Source organism: Bactrocera tryoni, chromosome 4 (assembly GCF_016617805.1).
Source record: "Bactrocera tryoni isolate S06 chromosome 4, CSIRO_BtryS06_freeze2, whole genome shotgun sequence".
NCBI classification, from domain to species: domain Eukaryota; kingdom Metazoa; phylum Arthropoda; class Insecta; order Diptera; family Tephritidae; genus Bactrocera; species Bactrocera tryoni.
Window position 1 is genome coordinate 43,391,936 of NC_052502.1, and position 27,585 is coordinate 43,419,520.

General features: G+C 35.4%; 1 long non-coding RNA gene across 1 annotated transcript; it reads left to right on the forward strand.

Moving 5' to 3' along the window:
- The first annotated feature begins 1,590 nt into the window (after positions 1–1,590).
- On the forward strand, positions 1,591–27,433 carry LOC120775646. Its single transcript, XR_005705344.1, has 2 exons — positions 1,591–2,280; positions 26,697–27,433. It is a non-coding gene; the product is annotated as an uncharacterized LOC120775646 (long non-coding RNA).
- Positions 27,434–27,585: the final 152 nt, after the last annotated feature.

The following is a 27,585-nucleotide window of genomic DNA, read 5'->3' on the forward strand; positions in this document are numbered from 1 at the left end:
GACTGGATTCGGTAAAGGGCGTTTCTAGCTAACAAACGAGCGGCTGGTCACTTGTCTCTGGGCACATGAAGAGTCAGGACGCGCGACGTGTTGCTGTGAGTGGTGCAAGCCGAAATTCAGTGTGAAACTCGGTAAATTTGTGGCAGAGACGTTTGATATTATCAAGTAGGCTTACACAGATGTTACTTTAGCAAGAAGTGGTGTATTTCGGTGGACTCAGGTCTTTTTGGATTGCCGGGTAGAGGTCGCTGATGAAGACCGTGCTGGAAGACCTGCGACTGAGACAAACACCGACAATGTGACTCGTGTGCGCAACGTTTTGAACTCAGGCCGTCGACTAAGTATTCGTTTAATTGCCCCGATGTTACATTTATGAAAATCTGATTCATGATATTGTGACGGAGCACTTGAACATGCACAAGGTGTGCGCAAAGATGGTCGCCAAAGTGTTCACTGACCACCGGCTTACACCGCCTTCCATGTGAACAGCTACCTAACCAAGGCCGGCATGCCAACGCTTCCGCAACCGCCCTACAGCCCAAATCCGGGTCCGTTCCGGTTACGTAGACCCGACTGTCGTAGGAACGGTACGGATTCAGAATGTCGGAGTTCTTGCTTAACACTCTGCAAAACATAACAAGTTTGACATTGCGCTAGTATTTTTGGCCACTCCGAACGGGCTTAAATATAAAAGCGACAATATGTTTATAATTTTTTATTACTCTTTGTATAGAAGAATGTTATGTGATTATGCTCTAAAATGTAGTATATTAATGTTATTTTTTTAACAAAAGAAATGAAGACATAGGCGTGTACGCAGACTTTTTTTTGGCGAGTATTTGTGTTATTAGATTCGTTCAAGAGTAAGTTTTCCACTATAAAGAGATACTTTATTTTATGATGGATGGTTCGCTATGAAAACAAACCACTTTATTATCGACGCACTGCTTTAACCACGCAACGTTTTTACACTATTACTCGCCGAAGACAATGCAGTACGAAACCGGACATGAACATCTGAGTATCGGCAAAAATTTTAACTAACAAACCACAACCAAAACTAAAATTTCAAAACTAGATATATTCATATATGTATATTATATATTACCGGAAATTTTTAAACTATGTGAATACAACACGGAATATATATTTTATAAACACACTCAAAAATTTAATAGTTTTTACTTAAAAAAAAGCACAAAAAAAATAAAAAAATAATAATTTAATATTAATAAGAAAGTTTAATTATTTCCTGTGAATATATGACATAGTATGTAGATTATAGAGGAGCTTCATGGGGTCGATAATATAGGAATATTTAATTTTTTGATGAGGCACTCACCACAAAAAATTTTAAGCGGATTCCACCAACATTTAACATCAGAGGATTTGACAGTATCAGAATTGAGCATTTTCAGTGCTAAATGAGAAAAATTATGCTTATTTTATTATTATTAGAAAACATCTAATATTCATGGTTTAAAACATTATAATATTCACGTAGTTGGCAACGCGATATATAGTTAAGCGCTGGCAATACCGCTAGGTAAGTCTGCTAAATGTCAAACAACACACAAATACAATTGCCAAACGTCAAACATTCGCGTCTCGCTTCGATGTCGGATTTTTCATACGCGTATTTCCATAGCTTTAGTGAAATTTAAACAAACACAAATCGAACAACCACTCTTTCCGCCCGCATTGTGATAAAAGTACAAGGAAGCGGCGTTAATTGAAATTGCATTGTGTATTAATAAAAAAATATAAGATTGAAATCTCTCCTTAAAGGGCGCGAGGTGCGGCAATTTAGCGGCCGAACAGTTGCCATTGTGTTAGTGCGTTTATATGTGCGTCTGCTGCTTTGACTGCTACCAGTGACCGTTGTCTGCAGCTTGTCGGTCGCCGTACTCGTACTTTAGCACTTTAGGGCGGTGAACGAAAAATCGATTGTGGCGCTGACTGTTAGCCTTTTAGTTTGTCAGCCCAACTGTTACTATTGTCCGTCTGTAAGTGCATCTGCCTCTCGAACAGGCCTCTTCTAGCGGTTTCTGTGCCTATTTTTCAATCATAACGAAAGGTGTGTAAACTTGTGACAATAAAAAACGCGACAAAGTGAAAAAAACATGCGAAAAAATAATATATAACACGCTGTAGTGCTAAAAAAAACTCAATGCTTATCGCTGTTGCTGAGATCGAATGCGGAAAGCGTTTTTTTTTATCTTTCAGCCCGAAAAAAACGTCATAGCTGTCAAGATACTGGACATTCTTATATTTGATAAGGTTTGTAGTTAGTTAATTAGTGATATAGTATTCATAACTACTTATGTAGTATACACAGTGACTCCGAACACGTCCGTCGCATTTAAAACCGCCGGGCTATCGGGAATCAGTTAGCGATTCGTAGCGCGTATGAAAAATAGTTAAAAATCATCATAGTTAACGTTGAACAATCGCAATTTGTAAAGACAAATGTTGTTTTCTCAAAAAACAAACTAAAAGGTATCTAAAAAATTACTAAATGTTTAACTTATTATACAAACTATGGAACGATGACTAAGTCATGCGAAACACAACATTTTATTTTATTTATATGCATATGTACTTATATTGATGCCGGAAAATGTACAACGATCATTTACCTGCCCAACAACAAAAATTGCGCTCTTGACTTTGTTTTTGCTATAACAGACGCAATTGATATATGTACATACATATGTACACAGCGTTCTGAGTTTTATATTCGTTACACATTGTACTGTGATCGGTCAATGTCAATTTTTACAGGTTACTTTCTTTAATTTGTTTTATTTTGTATAATTATAACTTATACAATATATGTAAATAGAGGAAAGCTTTTCTGTATTTATTTAAAGGTGTTGCTACGCACTTTTAATTGACTTAAAATGATTAAATTCCCACTGTATCGGTTTCAACTTTTTTTTTTGTAAAAAATCGCATTCTTAATCAATAAGTAGATAAAGTACTCATGAGTGCTTTACGCAGGCGTAGATGTGAAGGATTACGAAATAAACAATGATTAATTCATTTAAATAGTAGTATGACAAATGATTCAATACATATGTATGTTTGTATCCATGTGCAACCTTCGCAAGGTTGTTTAAAAGCACATTCTAAGAAAATGTTTCCTTTGTTATTGTGTTAGCTGCAATTAGCAGCTAATTGGTAAATGTGCTTCACATAAATAATAACTTGTGTTGTAATTTATAACAAAAATGAAAGAATTCTAAGTATTATCCTGTTACATAATGCCTTACCTCCGCTACTGCTTAGTACGATTGGGTAAGCATTTATAAACTTCAGCACAACTTGGAGGCATATATGTATTTACATTATGTAAATATGTGTATGTATGTATATGTATTTGTATGTTTATACATTCCAGTGCTGTGCAATTATCAGCTGTTAAGATACGTGTGTACTGTGTTATCAAGTAAATAATTTCAGCGCGTTTCAATCATAGTGTTAACGATACAATCGCACAACCTTGTGGACCCAGATGTCCAAATTTGTTTGCATATTCATGAGGATATACGAAACGCTAAATTATGGCAATTATTTCATAAAATGTGTTGATGTTAATTTTTATCAATGAACTAGAAATTGAGTAGAATTGTTTTAAGGTGTTTTAAAAACCTACCGTAGGTGAATTGAAGTTGAACGTTTGGATAAGAGAAAGATCTGTGCGCTTTGTGTTCCACGGGTATTAAATGAAGACTGAAAAGTATATGAGTTTTTTATGAAAAAAACGAATCTAACACCATGTGTCATTCAAACAGCTGTATCGGATGTGCTGAAGAACATTCCTATAAATGCCATAAAATAAAATTATGAATAAATAATAACTTTCAAAGATGATATACATATGTTACATTTTATTCTATATCGAAAAAGTTCGGTTATTTTTTAAGATAAACCACTCATGTTATTTTCATAACTGAAAAGATTTCTCGTAATAAAATACGCAAAACTTATGTCACACCCATTAAATATCGCATTTTGATGTCACAGCACGGATACAGCCTATCTTTCCTCAATTAATGTAATATGTATATTTATGTTTACTTTGTTGTTGCCATGCTTAAATTCCCTTCAAGTTTACGTTAAGAATGGAATAAAATTACTGTTACTGTAGACGTGCGATTGGATTTCGAAAGTCATATTTCTTATCATATGACTGCTCTCTGCAATGCTAAAGTACTTACTTTCCGGTGCAAACAGGGTGAGTCATTGAACTGCGGTTGCTTGTATGTCTACATCAATTGAAATAACAAAAGCAAGAATCGGTAGTTGTGATTCATACGTGATTATCAAAAGTTTTATTATATAAATATATTTAAAAAAACGTCATTATGGCTATAATTAAGTACATACATTTGTATATCTATTATGCGTGAGTTTACTGATAACAAGACCGACGTAGACTGTTCTGCTTGTATGTATGTATGTGTAAAGGCTGCTTTGCTGTTGACATTTATTAAGACGAGGCTTTAACGATAGTGTTTAAATACAAAATAATTAATTTGACTTACAAAATTGAATTTTTTTCTCTTTTCTAACTTTTCTGAGTCTCTAGATATGAATATACATACATGTGAATGAGCTAAATCTTTAATTTAGTTTTATTATCGTTTCCAGCAGCATTTCTCAAAATATTGGCTTACAACAATGAGAAAGAGTGTTAATTGCGTTTACTATGCAATAGAAAGTTGTTTATTAGCTCCTCTGCTGATTTCAGTGTAACCGAGGAAAGTGCTCACAGCAAACATACATATGGCAACCACAAATATAATAATAAACAGATCTGTGTGGATACTTGTTTATATAAGTACACTGTATGGATGTAAGAATATAGCTTTCAGAATATAATCTACAATACAAACTTATCGTTCAAATTGCAGTTCTTGTATGGAAAACTTTTTTATTTGTAAAAATATATACATAGGTATGAAAATTTACATTGATTATGGTCAAAGTCAAGGTTACAATCTCCGAACATATTGTTCAGATCGGTCCACTATAGCATATAACTGCTATACAAACTGAGCGAACGCAATCAATTCCTTGTACGGATTTTTTTCTTGAGAGTACTTCGGTACTGCCGAAGTTAGCGGTTTCTTCTTAGATATTTTTTTGTATGTTTATTCTGCTTATAATCAGCGGTAATGCTACTCAAATCTTGTACATATACATATGTATGTACATATGTACATTTGTAGGTATTTTTGCATTTTCAATGTACTCAGTTTAGCAGCAAGCCTGACCCGGTCTATTTTTGATAGGCGTACGTTGAACTTGAAATAAACCTGTGCCAGTGCTGGCAATGAGCAACGATCACCGCAGCGGCAGCACAGCAAAAATATTAAAAAACTTGGGCGGCGTTTCCCCGTACGATACATATACTATAGATCTATCTAAGTATGTATATATGTATATAGTTCTGCTGTATTTTCGTTATTTGCTTTTGAATTTGATTCTTGATCTCTAGTATCAATACCCCTTTTTATTGTTATTGTAAAATTGGGGTCTGGTGTGAAAATGCAAAAGAATTATATTCAAATTTTCGACATGTATTATACTATAGATTGAAATCGCATGCCAACAAGGTTTTCCGCACAGTTGTACTTATGCGCTTATGTACTTAACATACTTAATGCGGGGAAACTTACGTATGTACATACATACATATATGGGTGCACCTGTATTGGTTAACATGCCTTTGTGCTTACGTTTATTTTGCGACTGTGTGCCAGTGGTGCTCATCTTTTGTGTGGTTATCAATATACATATGAAATTGGTTATATTAGGATGGATCGCTTTGTAGATTTTTGAATAAATTTCGAGAATTATAGAGATTTGAGGATTAATAAAAACAAAATATTAAATTTGTGTAATTTTTGATTATAATTAGTTTTATAAAAACAAGAAAACGCTAATACGCTATAATACCCTTCAGGATTAAAAAGGTTAATGTCAAATTTCGTAAGGACATGGCTAAATCTATTCAGCTCGTCACTGATAGGGATGTTCTTGTTGTTGTTGTACCGGCATAAAAAAATTGCTCAAGTAATTTTGAGTCATGGCGAGTTGACAGTACTTGGCCAATTGAAAATCCTGGTCTGTTCAGGTATTTTAGAACGGCACTGATACGGTTCTTATACATATATTGTTGAAATCTTTTAGGCGAAAATATATAATTTTTTATAGGTTAAGAATAAATTATGCAACCTACTTTTTGCTTCCAGGCTCTAACAACGGATTGTACTCAAAAATAATAATTTTTAATTAAAACGTCACTTTTTTTATTCCACTTTAATGTTTTTAGGTATGTACATAGTATATAGTAAACGCAAATGCCAGACATTTATCAAAAATGAAATTTGTATATGGCACGAGCGCCACCGTTGGCGATTCGCGTGTAGCCATTTAAAGCGCAACACACATATTGACCTTACAATTAATTTGAACCTTAAAATAATATTCGCATTTTTTCCTCCACCACTAGCATATTTCAAATATAAATGCTGACTAATTTCTATATAACTATTGCTTGATGCCAGAAAAACTTGCACTCTAACATCAATAATAAAAATATTTGAGACAGTACGCACCAAGCGATGCTAACAATAACTTATTTATTAAAATTTCAAGGCTTCCAAATTAGCTTAATTTTTAGGTTACAATTTCAGAATGAACCTTAGCCCCTTTTATGGCGCTTATGGACAGCAGCTGAGCGCTCTACATTTCAAAGTAGAACAAATTTATTACTTTCACATGTCACTAATTGCACTTGAAGCTGGAGTTCTATATATTATACGTATGTATGTACATACATATATACATATGCATATAGTATATGCTTACAAAAACAAGTTTGCCGGTTCAATAAACAAATAAAATCGCTTGTTTGGTTTGTGTATTAACGTTAATCTGACTGCAATTTGAAAATATGTACATATGTAAAATATACATTTATCAGCTGCTCACATATACCTGTACAGCTGTGAACGAACTTATATACTATGAACTGACTGTTGCCAAAAAAATGAAAAAAAACGCTGAAAATGAATGACACGTTTGTAAATATCGGGTTATCGAACTGACATTCCATATTTCACCTCTATATTGAAGTTTTTTTTATAACGGGTTTAGATTTCACCGTTTGCAAATGTACTACATATACTTACATATCCAACATACATAAAACGCCCCTTACATTACTATAAGAGATTATTGCAAGGTCTCCTAAATGAAACTTTATTTTCGCATTAAACTGAAACTTTTCTGTAGCTAAGTTCGAATGATCTGAAGCAAGTCAAACATGCACCGAATTGTTCTATAACTGTTTGGAATTCTGAAGGTAATGTCATAATACCAGCCCCAAGAAACTCTACAATTCAGCAAAAAACTAACAACGAAGCCATAGAGAGCTACAGAGAGTAATCACTAGATACTACAGATAGTAACGCTAGGTCCGGAGTATAAGGTGAAGGCATAGGAATCCCCCAATCTAGCTTTCAGAGCCTTCGGCGAATCACTGCATGGCCTAGCCTTGGTTTGATGAAACACAATTCCTCTCCTATTGGCCAAAACAGGAAACTTCTGTGCGGTTGCTTATTGTTGGCAGCACAAAGCCGTGTTAAGAGTTTGACCGTAGGGAAAGAGCTGTTGTTGTTGTTGTAGCGACAGAAATACTCCGAGCTGGCAGTCCTTTGACCGGCTTTATTTGGTCTTTGGGTATGCAGAACGACCTCAGATTTTGTCTCGCCAGGGTCTGTCAATGCGGCAACATTTTTTTAATTATTTGGTAACTGTTTTCTGACGATAATTTGGCACTTGCATTTTTTATTTTCTATTGTTAACATATTTTAAGGCGCTTTAATATATTATTTATTCTTGTTATAACTCTATTCGAAATTTATTTATGCCCCTGACTCAATTCCTCTGTGGTAGTATGCCTCCACCATTTTCATCTGTTTCAGGCAGTCTAATTTCCTGTTTAGCTTTAATGCTTAAACTGGTTAGCAACACTAAAGAGTTTAGCTGTCTAACAGTTGGAATAGTTTACGTATTACGATTAATATATGTATATAGTATGTAGGTGCTTCTGTGATCTCATTATCAGGAGCGTTTCAAAAAAGTAGTTTTATCACCTGCGAGATACGTGCATGTTAAGTTTTGTTTTGTTGGTATTTAGAACCTTTGAACAGCAGTAAAACAACCCACCTGACTAAAGCTCTAAATCTTATCATCGAAAACATTAGGTCTGCACTTAAAGTTATGATTATGATTACAGCGTTTCGTTACATTATCTGTTTATTTGCTTTTACTAACGTAATAATAATTTCTTCCCGACGGTGTCGTTCATTTGCATTTGATAAAGTAAGGTAGAATCACATGCATTGTCCCATAAACTCATTGTAATTTACTCACACTCAATTTTTATACATACTTACATACATACATAGCATGTGTCTAAAGATAAGAGTCAAATATGTAGTTGTAGCAATTAATATAATTCGCTATGAGCTTTTGTTGCATGTACCTCCCTTATCTCGCACTACTCTGTCGCCCTAAATGAACATAAATTATTTATGATATCATGCCAACGAAAAGTAATATATTTTAATATACTTAGTTGGGTTTTTAAAGAGCAAAATATAAATACAAATGTAATTACTTTGCACTAAATTCTTTGCAATACTTTTCCTTGTTTCTAGTTGTTATTTTGTATGGTAGTTCGATTGATCAAGACCGATATTGATAGTTCTGTTATGTTTTCATATATAAGTTGTCATTTACTGCATTTGTTCTTGACTAACGTTCGTCAATTTCCAAGGTAAAATTTTTGTTCATGAAAATACTGATTTTTTAAAGTATTATTTCCTAAGTGTCTTTGGAAAAATATAGTATGGTATACACAACTAGATCGCACCTTCCGCTATGTGCATATATTAATCTTTAGCCTTCAGAAATGAGTACTTAAATGCGCACTATAACTTAAGTACGAAGACTTTTGTCGATTTAGCCATGTTCATCTAAACTCAACTCTATATAAACTCAAACTAGTCTCTCAGTGTTTGAGATATCGATCTGAAATTTTGCTTACGTCCTTTTCTCCCCCCCTAAACTGTTCATTTGGCGATGCTGCCGATATCGGACCACTATAGCATATATTTTTTTGTTTTACTATATACTATATTATTTGCAATCTATCTGAAGACAATCAACAAATTTTATAAATATAACCATCATAACAGGAGTGATTGGGATCCATTGAGACTAATCGATATATTCTTCAATAACATAATTTGCTAAAAAATATTCTTAAAAAATACTTAAAATCTGTCTGGAAGGTCCAAAATTGAGTTTTTTTAAGCGTCTAACTATACTGTTGTCTTGTAGATTTGCTGCCAGTAAGTTTTCATGATTACAAAGTCTATCAAGGTATCTTCGACAAACTATGCTGATTTCTAAGTTGCTTATATACCAAGGAGCACTTACAATGCTTCTTAAAGTCTTAGATTGATATGCTAAGAGGATTTCAATAAATACGTTCATACTGGTTTAAGGACTGACTCTTAGAGTCGTACTTTATTTTCAAGGCTAAGCTGTGATCGCAAGCCTAAAAGCCAGTACATTTTTCTTGTTTTAAATTTGAGCTGCTTCAATTTCTCTTTTATGTGTGTCTTCCAAGTGAGTCTTCTGTCCAAATAAGGACCTAGGTATTTGACATTTTCACTTTCAGGTATTGTAGAGCCATTTAATGATACAGAAGGACTACTCTTGCATATAACACGTGGATCAATAAGTCCCGGGACTAAATAAGAAAAACACATTTTGTTTGGCAAAACTCGACTTTATTCATCAACATAGTCTTCTTCAAGAGCAACACAATCAGTCCAGCGCTTCTCCAACATTTCAATACCTTTCTTATAGAACGATTTATCTTTGGCCTCGAAATAAGCGTTCGTTTCGGCGATGACTTCCTCGTTGGAGTAGAATCTCTTTCCTTGGAGCATTTTTTTGAGGTCTGCAAACAGGTAGTAGTCTGTGGGGGCCAGATTCGGTGAATATGGTGGGTGCGGAAGCAATTCGAAGTCGAATTCATGCAATTTCGCCATTGTAGCGAGCGACTTGTGACACGGCGCATTGATCCACCGTGAGCAAACGCGGCACCCACTTTGACAACAGCTTCCTCATAGACAAATTTTCATGCAAAATAGTGTACACACTGCCGTATGATATCTTTAAAGTGTCAGCTATTTCACGCAATTTCATTTTACGGTTTTCAAAAACGATTTGGTGGACTTTTTTGATGGTTTCCGGTGTGATTGCTTCATTTGGCCGGCCAGAGCGTTCAGCGTCTTCAGTGTCTGTACGACCACGTTTGAAGTCAGCATACCACCGACAAATGGTTGTTTTTGATGGAGCAGATTTCCCGTAGCACTTTTCAAGCCATTGCTGAGCTTGCACTGTGTTTTTCTTCATCAAAAAGCAATGATAAATCAACGCATGAAACAGTTTCGAATACATTTTTTTGAGAATATCAAGACAGGCGTCACTTAAATCACTGTAGCTCGTGAACCAAACATCAGAATGATATGAAATTTTGACAGGTATCTTTTGAATGTTGGTACTTATGAAAAATCATACGGAACTTTTGTTGGCAACGCCATCTATGCGTCAGTCCCGGGACTTATTGATCCACGTGTTAGCTACATATATTATAACTAAACCATCAAAATTAAGTTCTTGTACGAAAAACTTTTTTATTTGACAAGATATCGTCACGAAATTTGGCATGCATCGCAAAAATCTCTGTAAAAAAATTCATATCAACCCATTATACATATGTACATACATACATGTATATAAATATGTTATAGCTGCCATTCACACTAATCGATCAAAATACATACATACAGTCTTTGTATTGATTCTTTTCAATTTTCTTGTTTTGTTTTAATCATGTCATCGGAAAGGCGCTTTGTTGTTTCTTGTAATATTTCTGGCACTAAAAATCAGCATAAATGCAACTTTCTAACAATGTGTCATATTTCTTAGGAAGTTATTTAATATCGATTAGCTCCCAGATAAAAAAACATATAATGAGAACTTTCACACGATAAAGGGCCTTAATATACATACATACATATACATATACCGTATTTGTGCACATTCATATACATACATATGTGTATATATTATAATTGGAAAAACCAGCCTAATGTTTGGCTTTTAAAAATTAATTATATTTTAAGCCCTTACGAATTAGTGTGTTTGTGGCTAATTAAGCTGATAAATGCATACTTTTATTATGTCACATTGGTTATCCGACTCGCATAATTTCAGTATTGCCAATAAGCCGCAATATATAAAATTTCAAGGCATCGGCTCTCGTTGTAAGAAATGTGTCATCATCGCGTTTCCCACATGCGAAGCTCCGCTGTTTTTATGGATTCTTAATTTGGTCATGCGTATGCGCCTATACTTACATACTGGACATATGTACATACATATGTATGTATGTATTAGTGGCTATGTGTTGGTATGCTGCCAATTCATTTGCCAAGCGCCTCAAAGGGAGCAATTTTTTGCTTCTCTTCGTTCACAATAAATAAACTTGAACTTGACATTGCCTTGATACGTATTGCATATAAATACATTGTATGTATGTATGTATAATTTGTACATAAATTACCATATTTACAACTAAGCGTGTATCTATAAAATTCCAACAGTGTAAAAGCGAGATTATTTGCATAATTGCGCATAGCATAAGCTTTGCGTAAAAAAAACGATCGCCAGAGAATTATTGTATTACGGTTAAAAATTTATTAAACTTTGAAGGCATGTGGTAGCAAGAATTTTATTTATAGATTGGCGAAAATATTCGTTTTGGTTTAGGTACACATTCAAACATACGTACATATGCACATATGTACATACATATATTTATACTCGTGCATATGTAGGAGTATTGGCTGATACACGGTATAGCCACTATGTATTGTGTTTAGGGCTGCGCTTCAGCTTTGTTGTGAAATAAAAAGCTGAATGATGATTTTGATGTCACGTGTATTTTTCGATCACACATTTTTATACCCTGAACAGGGTATATTAAGTTTGTCACGAAGTTTGTAACACCCAGAAGGAAGCGTCGGAGACCCTAGAAAGTATATATACATACATATAAATGATCAGTATATTGAGCTGAGTCGATTTAGCCATGTCCGTCCGTCCGTCCGTCCGTCTGCCTATATATATACAAACTAGTCCCTCAGTTTTTAAGATATCGTTTCGAAATTTTACAAACGTCATTTTCTCTTCAAGAAGCTGCTCATTTGTCGGAACTGCCGTTATCGGACCACTATAACATATAGCTGCCATACAAACTGAATGATCGGAATCAAGTTCTTGTATGGAAAACTTTCACATTTAACAAGATATATTCACGAAATTTGGTATAGATTATTTTCTAAGACAATAATGTAATCTCCGAAAAAATTGTTCAGATCGGCTTACTATAGCATATAGCTTCCATACTAACTGAACACATAGTTACTAATATAAATGCACCTGTGAAGGGTAACGTTTTTTCTTGTTTTTTTTTTTTTTGGCTTTTTTTGACAGATCACCCATGAGTCGTGTACAGCTCTCATGTTATTTTTGTTCAATATTGTTTGGCGTTTAATCATGGAAAGATTTAGGCCTGAACAACGTTTACAAATCGGTCAACTTTATTACGAAAATTCACGTTCTGTAAAGAATGTGTTTCGCGCGCTTCGCTCAACTTATGGTCCATATGATCGGCCTACTGAGCGTACTATTCGCAACACCGTCACCCATCTTGAGACCCTAGCTTTCATTATTGGATAATATTCGACCGAATAGATCACGTCCCTCACGCGGTGAAGAAATTATAGCAGCTTAGAGTGTACACGAAGACCGTGGAGAGTCGTTTCGGTGCCGTTCGCAGCAACTCGGACTGACGTATGGAACGCCTTGACGTACTTTACATCGAGATCTTAAATTGAAATTGACCGAAAAACAGCTTATGCAAGAACTGAACCAAGCGACATCGCTTCGCTCTATGGTCCAGGAAGACCGACGTTTTCGTGCCAAATTTTGTTCAGCGGTGAGGCCCATTTCTGGCTCAATGAGTATATAAACAAACCAAATTGACACTTTGGAAGGGCAATTTGAAGAATTTCAAAAGCTGTCATTTCATCCAGAAAAAAACACGATTTGGTGTGGTTTGTGGGCCGGTGGAATCATCAGTGCATATTTCTTCAAAATGATGCCGTTATGACCGTTATCGCGCCATGGTAACCTAAATAGTCGCCTGAAATTAAAGCACGTGTTCTCATCGACTTTGGTTTCAAGAAAGATAATAAACATTCCCCATTAAATTTTAAGTTTCTGTTTTTTTCCTCAAAAATGTAGGGAACCTCGAAATGGATTACCATATAAATACACCTCATTCAGCTAAGATCTAAGCTGAATAAGCGCTGAATGCGAAAAAAACCTAAAATAGTCGTTGTACTTACATATTACAAATAATGTTAACTCTCTCTATGTCAGGCTTTCCAGTCTTTCAGTCTCGATTCAGCTATTAGATAGATGTATTGTGCAAGATAATGCTTTATCAACGGGTTGACTAAAAAATACTTAATAGATGCCCGTTAAATTCCAAATTGAAGCCAGGCCTCAATAACAATTAATGAGACTGGAAGTTCATAACTGGCGTTTTGTCATTCAGCACCTAATTCAGCTAGCTTTCTCTTAAGCTGAATAGCCTCTAAGTGGTCTAAAAAGTCTGGCATGAAATTCCATTTTTATAAAATCTTTCTTAGTGAGCCTTCTAATTGTCAAATTCACAGAAAGCCTAGCAAATTTAACATCAAAACTCGTTTAGTTGGCAACATCAAACTTGGCTAAGTTTGTTCGCAACACACAGGTGCTTATCGTCAACTCCCATACCAATAAACTAACCTTCAAGTGATGTATTGATAGTTTACGGCCCGGAAAGCAATATCCTTAAATATGTAGAAAATTTGTCAATATTTTCTGTGTTGCGCAATACCATATGTTAGAGCCACGCAGCGTGCCTCGCATACATATTGCCTCCAATTCGATACACTTCGTATACTCTCATAATATATTGTATATGTATACTATACTATGTGATGAGGTTCACCTGCAGTGATTGAAATCAATTAATATTTTATTTTCGTGGATATGTATGTGTGTATTGTACGTGTTTTATACAATGGAACTTGAAGTAATTAAGGCAGCGAATGCACGCGATCACTGACTTTGACTACTTGTAACTTTTCCACTGATTATTTCCTATGAGCTCTTGTGTAACTAGTTCTGAATGTGTAGTCTGTATGTAGGTGTGTACATATGTATGTGCATGTGTTAATACTTAAAAGAACGCTTGTAATATTGAAAGCAATAACGCAATTAATTTACTATTATTTTTATCATTAATTTTAATAGGAATAATTATTTCCCCCGAACTTTGCTCTATTAGATAGATGCATTGTGCTGCTGGATTATACAAATAATAGAACTATTATACTTTTCTGTAAAACATTTTCTTCACAAATATTTTTTTGATTTTGTAAATTTATTATGTCGACTTCTAATTTATTCAGAGAAAAATATAACAGTTATGAATAGCACGGAATTCCGAGTATTTTCGCGACCTAACCTAACATTTTCGTGGGTTCTTTGCAAACCTCCATCCCTAGCTCTTTTAAGTATTTGTTATTGAATTGGCGTGATATCTGCCGTACATTCCTTCCTTGGCGCCATTTCCTCTTAAACCCACTTATCAAAAATAAATTGCAAGGGCAACGTTTTGGGACACTTGAAGATATGGTTGCCTTGCTTGTTAGCTGCAGAGCAGCTGATTTTATTTATTTTTCATTCATTTCTCTATTCTGATTGTCAAATGTGTTTTTTTTTGTTGTGCATTTGTACCGTCATGGTTCTTCTATTTTGTTTTGGTACTTTTTGTTTTTGTGGTGCAGTTATCAGCTTGCATGAATTCCCCTTGGATGTGGCTATGAATATGCAAATAAACGAAAAATACAATAGTCTTCTTGAATGAACTTCAGCCTTCTGTCTTCTAAGAACATAATTTGTGGAAGACTTTTTGTAAATACATGAACTTGTCGATTTCTTAGACTTTTGTTTTCTTATATACGGTGGTCTTAGTTCATGAATTTTATCTAATTTTTTTAAATATGTACATATATGTTATGGTTTATATTTTAATTAAAAGTCTTTTAAAAGGTGATCCATTTCGAGGTTCCTTACTTTTTTAAAGAAAAAACGGAGAAACGTCAAATGTTTTTTATCATTGGAAAGAACATTCTTTGATATTTATTTTTTTAAAAATTATCTCTTTCAAAAGCTGGCCGCGGCTACATCTCAGATGGTCCATCCGTTGAGTCCATTTTACGATGACTCTTTCGAGCATTTCGACTGGTATTTGGCGAATGACACGCGTGATGTTTCACTCGAAGACCTGAATGAAGCGGGAGTGCCCATATAGACTTTAGACTTTACACATGCCTACAGGAAAAAGCTTAACGGTGTGATATCACACGATCTCGTGGCCAATCGACCGGCCCAAAACATGAAATTATCTGCTCACCGAAGTGTTATCTCAATAATAATAATAATAGTACGCTCAGTAGGCCGATTATGTTGACCATATGTTGAGTGAAGCGCGCGAAATACATTCTTTATAGAATTTTCGTAATAAAATTGAACGATTTGTAAACATTGTTCAGGCCCAGGTCCTTCCATGGTGAAATGCCAAACAATACTGAGCAAAAATAAGACGACAGTTTGACATGACTCACTCGTGATCTGTCAAAAAAGTCTATTTAATAAAGAACCTCTACTTAGATCACCCTTTATGAGTATTTCTTTTATATTTTTCCAGTTGACAATCCCTTTTTAAGCACTATCTGCAATCAGCCCATCAATCTAGATACCTTTCTACCATCACTGTTAGATCCTGGTGCTATCGCTCATCTTTTGGGTCACTAAGTTATGCGAAAATTAAACCAGACGGATCCATCTTGTGGAGATAGTCCAACTTGATACATACATTTCCTCCTAGGCTCTGAAAGTTTGTTAGCATATACATATGTACATATTTCGCACAATGTCTTCATAATTTGGTGCCTATGGTTCCGTAGGATATTTTAGATTACCAACACAAAATATTTTCAAGATTCACTTTTCAGAACAGTACTTTTCCATATTAGTCTTCGGAAATTCTATAAAAATGTAAACGTATTAAAGCATATGTATGTTGCTATATATATTTCTGGCCTAATAATAACAATAGGCATATTTATCAACGAAAATGGTTGCACCGCGATCGTATTTTTTCAGCATTTCTTCACACCAATCCACACGAGCCTTTTTTTGAGCGTTTCTCAAATTGTGCGGGATCCAACGAGAACGAACCTTTTTTACGGCCAGGTGTTCATGCAATATCGAATGTATGCTGGCGGGAGAAATGCATAGGCATGCCTCTATCTGAAGGTATGTTACATGACAGTCTTGCATTATCAGTTCACGTACGGCATCGATGTTTTCTGGCACAAGATTTTAGTTCTTCGATGCACTCTTGTCGTGATAATCCACGTCGAAAGTTGGGAAAAATGATCGCACGAAAATGTTCACGAGTTAATTCCATTTTTTGGCCGAGATGAATTTTTTAACTCCCTGTAAATAAAACAATTCACGATTAAATGACAAAACGTTCTGAGTGATGTTATGCTAAAAAAATGTCAAACTTTCCAATGGAAATGTCAGATTGCACCTGACTGCAATGATTCACTAAGCGTTGCCCTAGGCCAGAATATATGTATGTACATATATAGCAGCCCGAAGATGTTTAAAACTCAAATTCACCTCCATTGGTAGACCGTACAGCCCAATCATGGCTGAAAACAAATTGATCAAAACTTAAGATGTGCAATAATCATAAAAGCAATAATATATTCGATATTTTCAGTAACAAATTGAAAATCTGGGATTTGAGAAAATCAATATCCGCTAATATATTCAGAGCAACATAAAAAATTGTTTGCTGTGCTATGTATATATTACTGTTTAACTTTTTATTTATTTTTTATTATTTATTTCTTTTATTTGAATTTATTCCATTTTATTTTGTTTTATAATTTTTTTTATATATTTTTTTTCTAACTTTATCTTTATACTTTTTTATGAATTTATTTAAAAATAGTTTGGAAACTTTTCTGCCAACTATAATTAATAAAACGACAAATCATTATTCCGATAACATACATACATATGTAACTGTGATAGTGTATAAATTTCTCGGTACACACTTGAAATTCGCCTTATCGCATTTATCATATATATTTTCTCGCTGTTTGCAGTAAGCCATTTGAATGAGAAACTCAACAAAATCACTTCTTTATAACATTTCAAGGTTACCGAAATTTTTAAAGTAATTTCTGTTTTTTTCTTAATAAACATATTTTTAAATCTTACATACATATGTACATGTGTACATACATACATACAATGTATGTGTGTAAATATGTGTTTCAACTTTATTATAATTCTTCATTACCGAACAGCGAATTGTGTCAGTTTAAAACAACGATTTAGCACTATAAGAAAATTAATTTAATTAATGCACTAATACAAGCATATAAATACGTACATACTTGATTATATTATTGTATAGTTTTGCAATGTGTGGGTGCACAACAATATAAATCGAAATTTTTGCACCTCTGAACCCATATGTAAACAATAATTTTATTATCTCGTGAAAATGCACATTATATATACATACATATGTATGTATACATACATATATCTATATACATATGTACATATGTATATACTATACATTTAATTATTTATTTTTGTTATTTATATACATATACATATGTAAGTACATGCTAATATTTTTATTGATCGCTTCGAGCGCTTTCCCACTCGATCAGCAATTACGAGTATTTATTCAATCTCTAAAATTTCCATAATAAATAAATCGCTTTGCTTATTGAAATGCGAAATACAATCGCAGACAGCTCGTTATTTCACACGACCGTCGGGAAAAGACTGTTTTGAAACGTAAGTTTCTCATAAAAACAAATAGAAAATAAAAATGCAATGATTCATGAAGGCTTGAAAATTCCACGAACGTACTGCTTGAATAGCATTAAAAATAACAGTATGCACACACTATGTCAGCATGGCATGCCGTTGCCGGCTTGCACAATACTCAATGTATAAATAGCTTCTTATCGTTCGAAGTTCGTATGTTTACGAACGAGCAAGCTAATAAATGCAACAACAAACAATGGAAACTGCATCGGTCAGTAAGTTAGCTAGAAGATGCATAGTGGGTAGTATGGGACACTATAGAAGGTATAGAATTATCGATAGTTTTTGGTAACGTGTTAGATTAACAAAATGCTCAGATCGGACCACTTTAGCATATAGCGGACATACTAACTAATCGAACAAGGTTGCAGTAAATAACTTTTTGAACCCTTTTGTGCTATAATAAATGAACCTGTATGAAAAGCATTCTAACTCAATTAACGATTGTGAATTTTCTTTGATTGTGTCATCACTATCACGAATAGTGCATTGCTAGCAGGAGCAACGGGCGTGCATCGGCTTATTATGCTGTAACTTCATGCACTCAAACTCCCTTGTCTCAACTTAGCTATGCCACTTTGTCCACTTCATAGGTGTCATTAAATGTAACAAGAGCAGCAAAGTAATCAATTTCACGCTCGCACTGCGCATGACTTTATTTCGTATTCGCATGAATTTGTTGGGGACACGTTCTGCTTAATAGAGATGCCAACTGGTTCGGATCTCTTATTTTTATGGAATATGTAGTATATTGAAAGTATTTATATTTGGTTGTCAAATATCTCCCTTCCGCCTTTTTGCTCTTTATTCAATGCTTTATAAAAAGTGTTACAGTAATCGGATTTAGTTCAAATATGCGCCGTTTCGTTCGCTAATCTGTTTCCATCTAGACGGCCCCCTCCTTATTTGCGAAGAACTGGGACAGCCACTTTTCACAGGCCTCTTTTGAGTTCAATTTTACACCAACAAGGGCGTTCGCCATGGACAGGAACAGGTGGTAATCACTTGGCGCTATATCCGAGCTATATGGTGGATGCGATAAAAACTCCCATCAGAGCTCCCGTAGCTTCTGACGAGTCATCAATGAAGTGTGTGGTCTGGCGTTATCCTGGTGGAACACTACTCCCTTCCTGTTGGCCAATTCTGGTCGATCGCCTGCTTCAAGCGCTCCAGTTGCTCGCAGTAGATGGTAGAATTAAGCCTATGGCCATATGGGAGCAGCTCATAGTGCATGATTCCCTTCCAATCCCACCAAACCCACAGCAAAATCTTTCTGGCTGTCAATCTGACCCCTGTTTGGAACAATTCACCGGCCTCCGACTACGACCATTTTTGCTTGATAATGTCGTATGTGATCCTTTTATCATCGCCAGTCACCATACGCTTCAAAAATGGTTCAAGTTCGTTCCGTTTCAGCAGCATATCGCAGGCGTTGATTCGGTCCAGAAGGTTTTTTTGCGTCAAATCATGCGGCACCCAAACATCAAGCTGTTTTGTGTATCCAGCCTTCTGCTGATGGTTTAAAATGGCTTGGTGATTAACTCCTATCTTCTGGGCGATGTCAAAAGATGCCACATGCCGGTCTATCCCGATGTTTTCCATGATTTGATCGATATTCGTCGTCACAGGTCTTCCGTCGGCTGGCTTATCCATGGTGTCGTTTTCACCCGCTCTGAATCGTCGAAACCATTCCTCCGCAGTTCGAAGTGATAGAGTACCATCCCCCAAAACACCATTAATCTCACGGAACGTTTCTCTAGCGGATTTGCCTTTATCGCAGGAAAACTTTAAAATAGCGCGAATTTCGGCGTTAGTGAACTCCATGTTTACACGTCTATAACTGTTGGACGCAATATCCAAACTAATCATGCATAGCGTCGCTTTGTAGGTTATGTCAAGACCTTTCCAAAGATGTATGGTATTGCCAGATACGAGCTCTGTAACGATTTATAAATAGCCGCGAAATTCAAAAATCAAAAAACCGGAAGAGAGATATTTAACAACCTATATTAGGGCTCTCAAAATTATCCGAATAACCTGAAAACCGATTATTCAAATATCCGATTCGTAACCGTTCTTATGACTACTAACCGATTAAAAAATGGAAGTTGACCGCTTCCTATTCGAGTAGTCGACAACTTACGACTATGCGAATACTGCAAATATTATTATTCGAATATTGCCTTATCCGCTTAGTCGATTAGTCGAATACCAAGCGCTCCAATTTGTATATTTTACATTTAGTTATTTTTCTTAACTTTGCCATCTTTAAGCTTCTTGATATTGTCCGGTACATGAGGGATAATTTTTGGGGTTATATTCAATCGTGAATTTCGAAAAATCTTTTTCTTTATATCAAAAGTACATATATTTGAAAAATTTTCCGAAAAATTTTAGAATTTCATAACTTGGCTCGGCGGCTAAATTTTTAAACGCGTTTTTCTCGAAACGCTGTTTTCAGTCGGTGAGAAAATTGCTCATAAACGACTGGATCAACCGATTTGAAATTTTCACAGGAACTTCCTAAGGTGATATTTTTCTGGTAATGATCAAAGGAATAAGATATTTGATATTTTCGACATTTTTAGCCACTGTTTAGAGTAATTTTTTTCGCAAAAAAAATACCCCTTTTGCAAAAAATCAAAATTTTGAATATAAAATTAATAATTTTAAACTGGAAATTCTTCCTTACCGCCAGACATATTTCCAAGGTCCTCCTGGGGTCGGCTACGGCATCAAGGGTATGCAATATGTTTCAAAATGGATTGATATTGATCATGTAGAGTCCTACTTCTAAAAAAAATTGTCTTATATTTTACCTATTTGGCACCCCTGTCATGAAATTCAAATACGTTTAAGTAGCTGATTTATTTTCATACTTATTTCTGCGACTCATTTCGCTGTGCCCTCCGCAAACTCGTTTGTTGTAGTTCGCAATCAATCTGCTGGCGGCACTCAGCGTCCAACAGTGCACCACTTTGGCACTTAATTATACGATGCCCCTGTCACTGAGTAATGTGTCGTTGACACAGCGGTGGGTACTGTTCGTGTAATAAATGCAATGTGCGAGTGATATATCCACACATACTTTATATAAGTAACTCCACTCCGGTGCCATACCCACTTAAGCAACTTTTTTGTTTTGATAACACTTTCATTGACATTTTCTGTGATTGCACAAAGTATGTACATCGGTACTCATTTCACGCTCTCCAAATTATCGTGTACTCATTTTTTAACAGATAATGGATTGCTTTCTGTTAAACAAATTCTACGAACCCCTCGATTTTTTATCTGTACCTACCTTGTAGTATTCATTTATATCTAGGCTAATAAGTTCAGTGCAAATATATATAATATTATGTCGTTATGCCGGTTAATTATACCGGTCAATAATATGATAAGAGATTGTTCACTTCCAGGAACTGTTTACCATTAATTCGAACAAAAATTTCTTCTCTAAGATTCTTATCATTTGATGATTAACCAAATTCTAACAAATTAATCGAATTATTCTGATGTTGTGAAACGATAATTATACGAACAAGGTAAAACATGTTATATTTTCTTAAAATAATCAGTATTTCTTCACACATACTTATGTACTATGGTTATGCACAAATATAATCTTTCAAGACCTATGGAAAAGTTTGGAGAGATATAAATACAATCAGCGTACGCCAGATGGACGCCACTCTTATAAAAGATGGTATTATTTTCTCCACGGGAAGATTGAAGAAATCGCACGATAGGGAGTCAGTCGCCTTGTTTGAAATCTCGTTTGGTATCGAACGGCTAGGGAGGTACTTCCCGATCCCGGCGGAGCTTTTGGTATTGCTCAACGACAGTATACACAGCCGCAGCAGTTTTGCGCGGATACCAAAGTTAGACATAGCGGCATAAAGGCAGCTCCTTTTCGTGTTCTCAGAAGCAGCTTTGAAATCGACAAAGTTGTGGTGCGTGTCGATCCTCTTTTCACGAGTCTTTTCCAAGATTTGTCAGTTCTTGATTTTCCTAAAGCCACACTGATAAGGTCCAATCAGTTTGTTGACGGTGGGCTTTATTCTTTTGGACAGTACGCTCGATAGAATCTTATGTGCGATGCTGAGGAGGCTTATCCAGTTCTTAATTCGGACTTGTACTGTCAACAATTAGACCATCTAAAGGAAGCAATAGTCTAGAAGCGGCCAACTAATAATTATGACAATACGAAAGTAATTGTGTTCCAACAAAACAACTGCATGCCGTACATATCGATACTGACTCGTGCACAGCACCACCACTGCACATAAACACCAAGATAGTGGTGTACTCACCGCTATGGTCTCAACAAAAAACCACTCTGCAAGAGGACGATCCTCATAACGTTAGACTTATCAAAAGCTTTTGACACAGACAATCACACAACGCTACTTGCGGACATCGAAAAATCTACGCTTCCTCCAGGTTTGAAGAGGTGGACTACGGACTACCTCAGTGATCGACAATCATCCGTAGTGTTTCGAGGTAAAAACTCTTAATTGAGAAGAACTAAAAAGGGGGTTCCGCAGGGTGATGGTCCTCTCCCTCACTAGAGGGAATTTCTACCTCGTACGCTGATGATTGCACGTCAATGGCGTCGGGCAATGGTATGTGTTCAAAAGTAAACGGCTATCTCTCCGACCTTTCTCTTCTTCGCTGCATGGCAGCAAACACTCAATACAGAGCGACCATACTTGACCCCCTCTCAGTGAATGGCGTACTTGGAGTCAAACCACCATCCATTACAGACGACGAGCTCGAGTTGCCGTGAGAATAGAGAGCGACCCTTACGCAGCTTCCTTCTGGATACGGGGCAGACCTATCAAGTATATGTCCAGCATGCAAGGAGACCCCGGAATGACTGAAACCACCTCTTTGCATGCCCAGCTAACCCTGCACATCTGACATCCCTCTCCCTATGGTCCGACCCCGTCGAAATAGCACGTTTCCTGGGCCTACCGTGGAATGACCACGATGACAACTTCTCTGAATCTTACCAACCTAACGGGGACTAGATAACTGGTACAAAAACAACATAGTTCGCCCTTGAATCCGAGAGCTTGGTTTAGAGGTTATTATAAATTGATGTACCTTAACGTCTGAACCTGGCACCAAGTGATTTCCAAGTATTCCTGAGCATGACAAATGGTTTGGCTGATAAAAGAAAATCGCCGAGAGAGGCTTCCGAGAACAGTTTTTTGCCAATAGGGTCGAGGGTGTCTATGAAAGTGGCAGTATGAAATTACAAAATGACAACAAGTTAACCAAGTTAACAAAACGGTGCATATTTTTTAAGGGGTTAGTAAGGTAATCTTTTTAAATTTTTTTTTTGTTTTTGCATTTTCTGTTCCCTTATACCCTTAGAATTAATGTAGAAACCCACTTTACCATTGGATGGTTTCGTAAAAAGCCCAAAAATAATAATACCGCGTGACGTTCGGAGCGCTCGGAGTGCCTCACCTTAAACTTTAAACGCGTTTTTCTCAAAACACACTTTTTTAAACTGGCGGACATGATTCCGGTCGAACTACTCAACCGATTTGCTTAATTTTTTTTAAATGCTCACAAAACGCCTGGCTATCGTCCCTATATTTTTATAATTTATTGACAATGTTATGACAAAATTTATGTAAAAAACATGGGGAAAAATTTAAAAAAAAAAACGTTAATTACTTTTTTATTTATCAACATTTTTTCACGTACTTTTAAAGAATAAATTGAGTTTTTGTGTTTCAGATGATCCAAACATGAGAAATCGTGTCAGCCAGTGAAGAAACGCATCTCATTCACTCAGCCATTTCTCCGACAGCTGTCATCAAAAAAATCCTGAAAAAATGTGTTTATACACACCACGATATATCTCATGATATGTGAAAAAAGTTCTGTTGTAGAATGAAAAAAAAAAAAATAATATCAAAAAAACAGGCCAGATTACCCTACTGATCCCTTAAACCGAATAAATCTAACTTGGCTAAATAAAACCTTCAATTCAATGCATACATAAATTTCTTTCTACTAGATCTTATTTTTCATATCTTTTTTGAGGAAATACTTTTTCCAAATGAGGTGGCAGCTCTACAAAATAATAACTTTATATTCAGCTTGTTAACATGTCGTACTTTAATGCAGATAATAACTTGAAGCAATATAATTGTATGTCCTGCAATAAAATAATATAAGCAATTACTCACTAACTCTGTGCTTCTACATTTATGAAAGCAAAACTGCAGAAAATCAGTTATTATTACGTTATTCGTGAGAGAAGTAAATATTGCTAGACCCGACTTAAATATTACGACTAATAACTGTGATTTATTTATAACACACACTTTGTCAATAGTCAAGTTATTTACAACACAGGGTGTGTGAATATTTAACTAACTAAAAAAAGTTTTTTGTTAATTACTAATAACAGTAAAGTGATTTAGTCTAGAGTATACTTAATATAATAAACTATAACATAACTTAGCTTCGCTTTAAAAAATATGAGAAACCTTTTTTTTCCACAAGCAAACTCTTCTGTAGTCTACTCGCGTTAGAACTGTCTTCAAGTTTTTAAGTGTTTTTTTTTTTTTTTATCGCGATTACGTTGATAAAGTTGAGATAATACGCGTACAAAGTTTCTTATCTGCTCCTTAATTAAATGTCTAAGTGCTTATCATCTTTATAAACATTTAATATTTATTTAACGACTTTTAAACGGAATTAACTTCTCACAGCCAAGCAGACGTTCTTCTGGAGAAAACAAAATTTTAGCAGCTTATAGATAAAAAATAGTAAAAATTTTGCAAGTACCATCTGATCAAAATCTATAAAAAAGTTTTTTTCGCCAGATTGGTACAACCCTTATTTATATTCGAGTGAAGTTTTATCACCAATAGTCAATTGGTGTGCGTTCGACAGCTGTTTGTTTTCGACGCGAAGAGATTGTCTGGTAACTTTTAACATGAAATAAGTAATCGAACAACGATTGTGCTTAAAATTTTGTGTTTCCAATGGCAAAAACAAGAGAATTCCGTGAAAACACTGAAGAGCTTACAATAACAAGTGTAAGGAAAAATAGATGAATCATTGGTGTGCTTGTGCAGGACCCTACATTGAAGACTATCAATACTGTTGTAATGGGGTTTTCAATAGGGACGCTACAAAAGTAAATCGACATCTACATCTTCTCCCACTCTTTTGACATTTCTCTTCAGTAAGGTTGGCCATTTCATCATGGAAAGTTATACGATCCAACAACGAGTCGAAATTATTAAAATTTACTATCGATATTCTGAATCAGTGGCCTCAACTTTAATAGCGCTACGCCCAATTTAAGGTCGATATTCTGAATCAGTGGCCTCAACTTTAATAGCGCTAAGCCGAATTTATGGTCGTCAATTGAGCGTCTAGTGGAAAAATTTGAATCCACAGGCACAGTACACAATGTTCCCGTGCCATTGAGACAAAGAAGAGTCCGTAGTGTCGAGAATATTCCTGCCACAAGCGCATCAATTGAGGAAGACCCAAATCAGTCTCTCACACGTCGTTCTCAAACTTTGGGCATCCCTGTGACATCGTTGTGGCGAATTTTGTGAAAAGATCTTGGTCTACATTCTTAAAAGATCAAATTGACGCAAGAACTGAAGTCGCTTAACTACCAGAATCGTCGTATGTCCGCGAATTTAACAACAACTTGAAAATGATTCGGATTTTCATCGAAAAATCATCTTCAGCAATGAGGCTCATTTCTGCCTGAACGGCTTCGTCATTAAGCAAAATATGCATTATCGGTCAGGCAGCAATCCACACGTACTCCATGAGTCACCATTGCATACCGAAAACAATACGGTTTAGCGCGGTTTATAGGCCGACGACATCATTGGCCCTACTTCTTCCGTGATGATCAACACTGTGAATGTGAATCGCTACCTCTCTTTGTAAACGAATATTCTTAGCCTAAATTGGATGCTATGGACTTAATATATGTATGATTCCAACAGGACGGATCACTAGCCACACAGTTTTGTGAACGTGTTGTCTCACGAAATGCCCCAGCCAATTGGCCGCCTCGGTCGTACGATTTGACGCCGTTAAACTATTTCCTGTGGGGCTACCTCAAGTCTATGGACATGCCAACAAGTCAGCGACGATTGATATACTTCGTATGAATATCGAACGTAAAATTGCAGCTGTATCGGCCGACTTATGCTTGAAAACCGTCTTGGGTTCAGGGTCCGAACTTGCCATGCAAAAGAATTCGAGCTCCATACATAATGGCCTCATTCATATCCCAAACCGTTTTTGTTTTATTAAAAACAATTCTTTTAGCGCTCTTATTGAAAACCCCGTTATTAAAAGAAGTGAAAATATATTTTTTTTTAGTCCGTGTCATATTTGATCAGAACTATTTACTTATTATAAATATTTTATGTAATATATAATGTTTGAGTGCCATTAAATTAATTTCTTATATTTTTTTATTGCAGAACTGTCAACAATGTCAAGCTCATGAACACATAAACAACAGTTGCAACGTTCCACGTAGAAATCAAAACAAATTATTGTCCAAACATTTCAGCGCACACAACGTACCGGCATCTCGGCGAGACAAGCAAAACAAACACAATCATGAAATTCTAGCAAAAAACTTATTGGAAAACTGCACAAAATTGATTGGTGCATAGCGATCAAATAGCAATAAAAATCACAGAAAAAATCAACAAATGTAATAAATACATATTTCGATAAAAAAAAAACACTGATTGTGTCAGCTCTAGCGATAAGAGAGATTTGCAAGGCGAAGATTTAACGCAGCCTAGGCTAGAGTTTGCACACACACGCAGCGCGAATGTGACGTGATTTCTTCGTTTGGACAGCAAACAAAAATTATCAGCAGGCACAAATCTAAATAAATCTGAAAGACGACATTTTTTTGTTTAAGCAAAAGGAACATACAAATTAAATATAACTAAAAAAGTCAACAACACTAACGCACGTAAGCCTATTAAGCACGTAACGATCGCACCAAAACCAAAATTAGCAACTAAGAGGAAAAGTAAACAAAAATCGAACTCAAAAATATTATATATGTAAATATATATATATATATACTTATTTAAAAATACAACGCCAGAATATCTTAACTGCAAGCACTTGAAACTTAAGCGAAAATAACTTAAATCCCTAACTCAATTTACAAGCAAACAAAAATATAAATAAGTAAGCAACAGAGCAAGTGAACAAATTGCAAACAAGCATTTCTGCGCACAACAAAGTGCGCTCCTTCATACACACAAACTCACACACACACACATCCGTCTCAGAAAAGCCGCAATAATATAAAAGCAAAAAATCAAACAGAAAAATTTTAAAAAA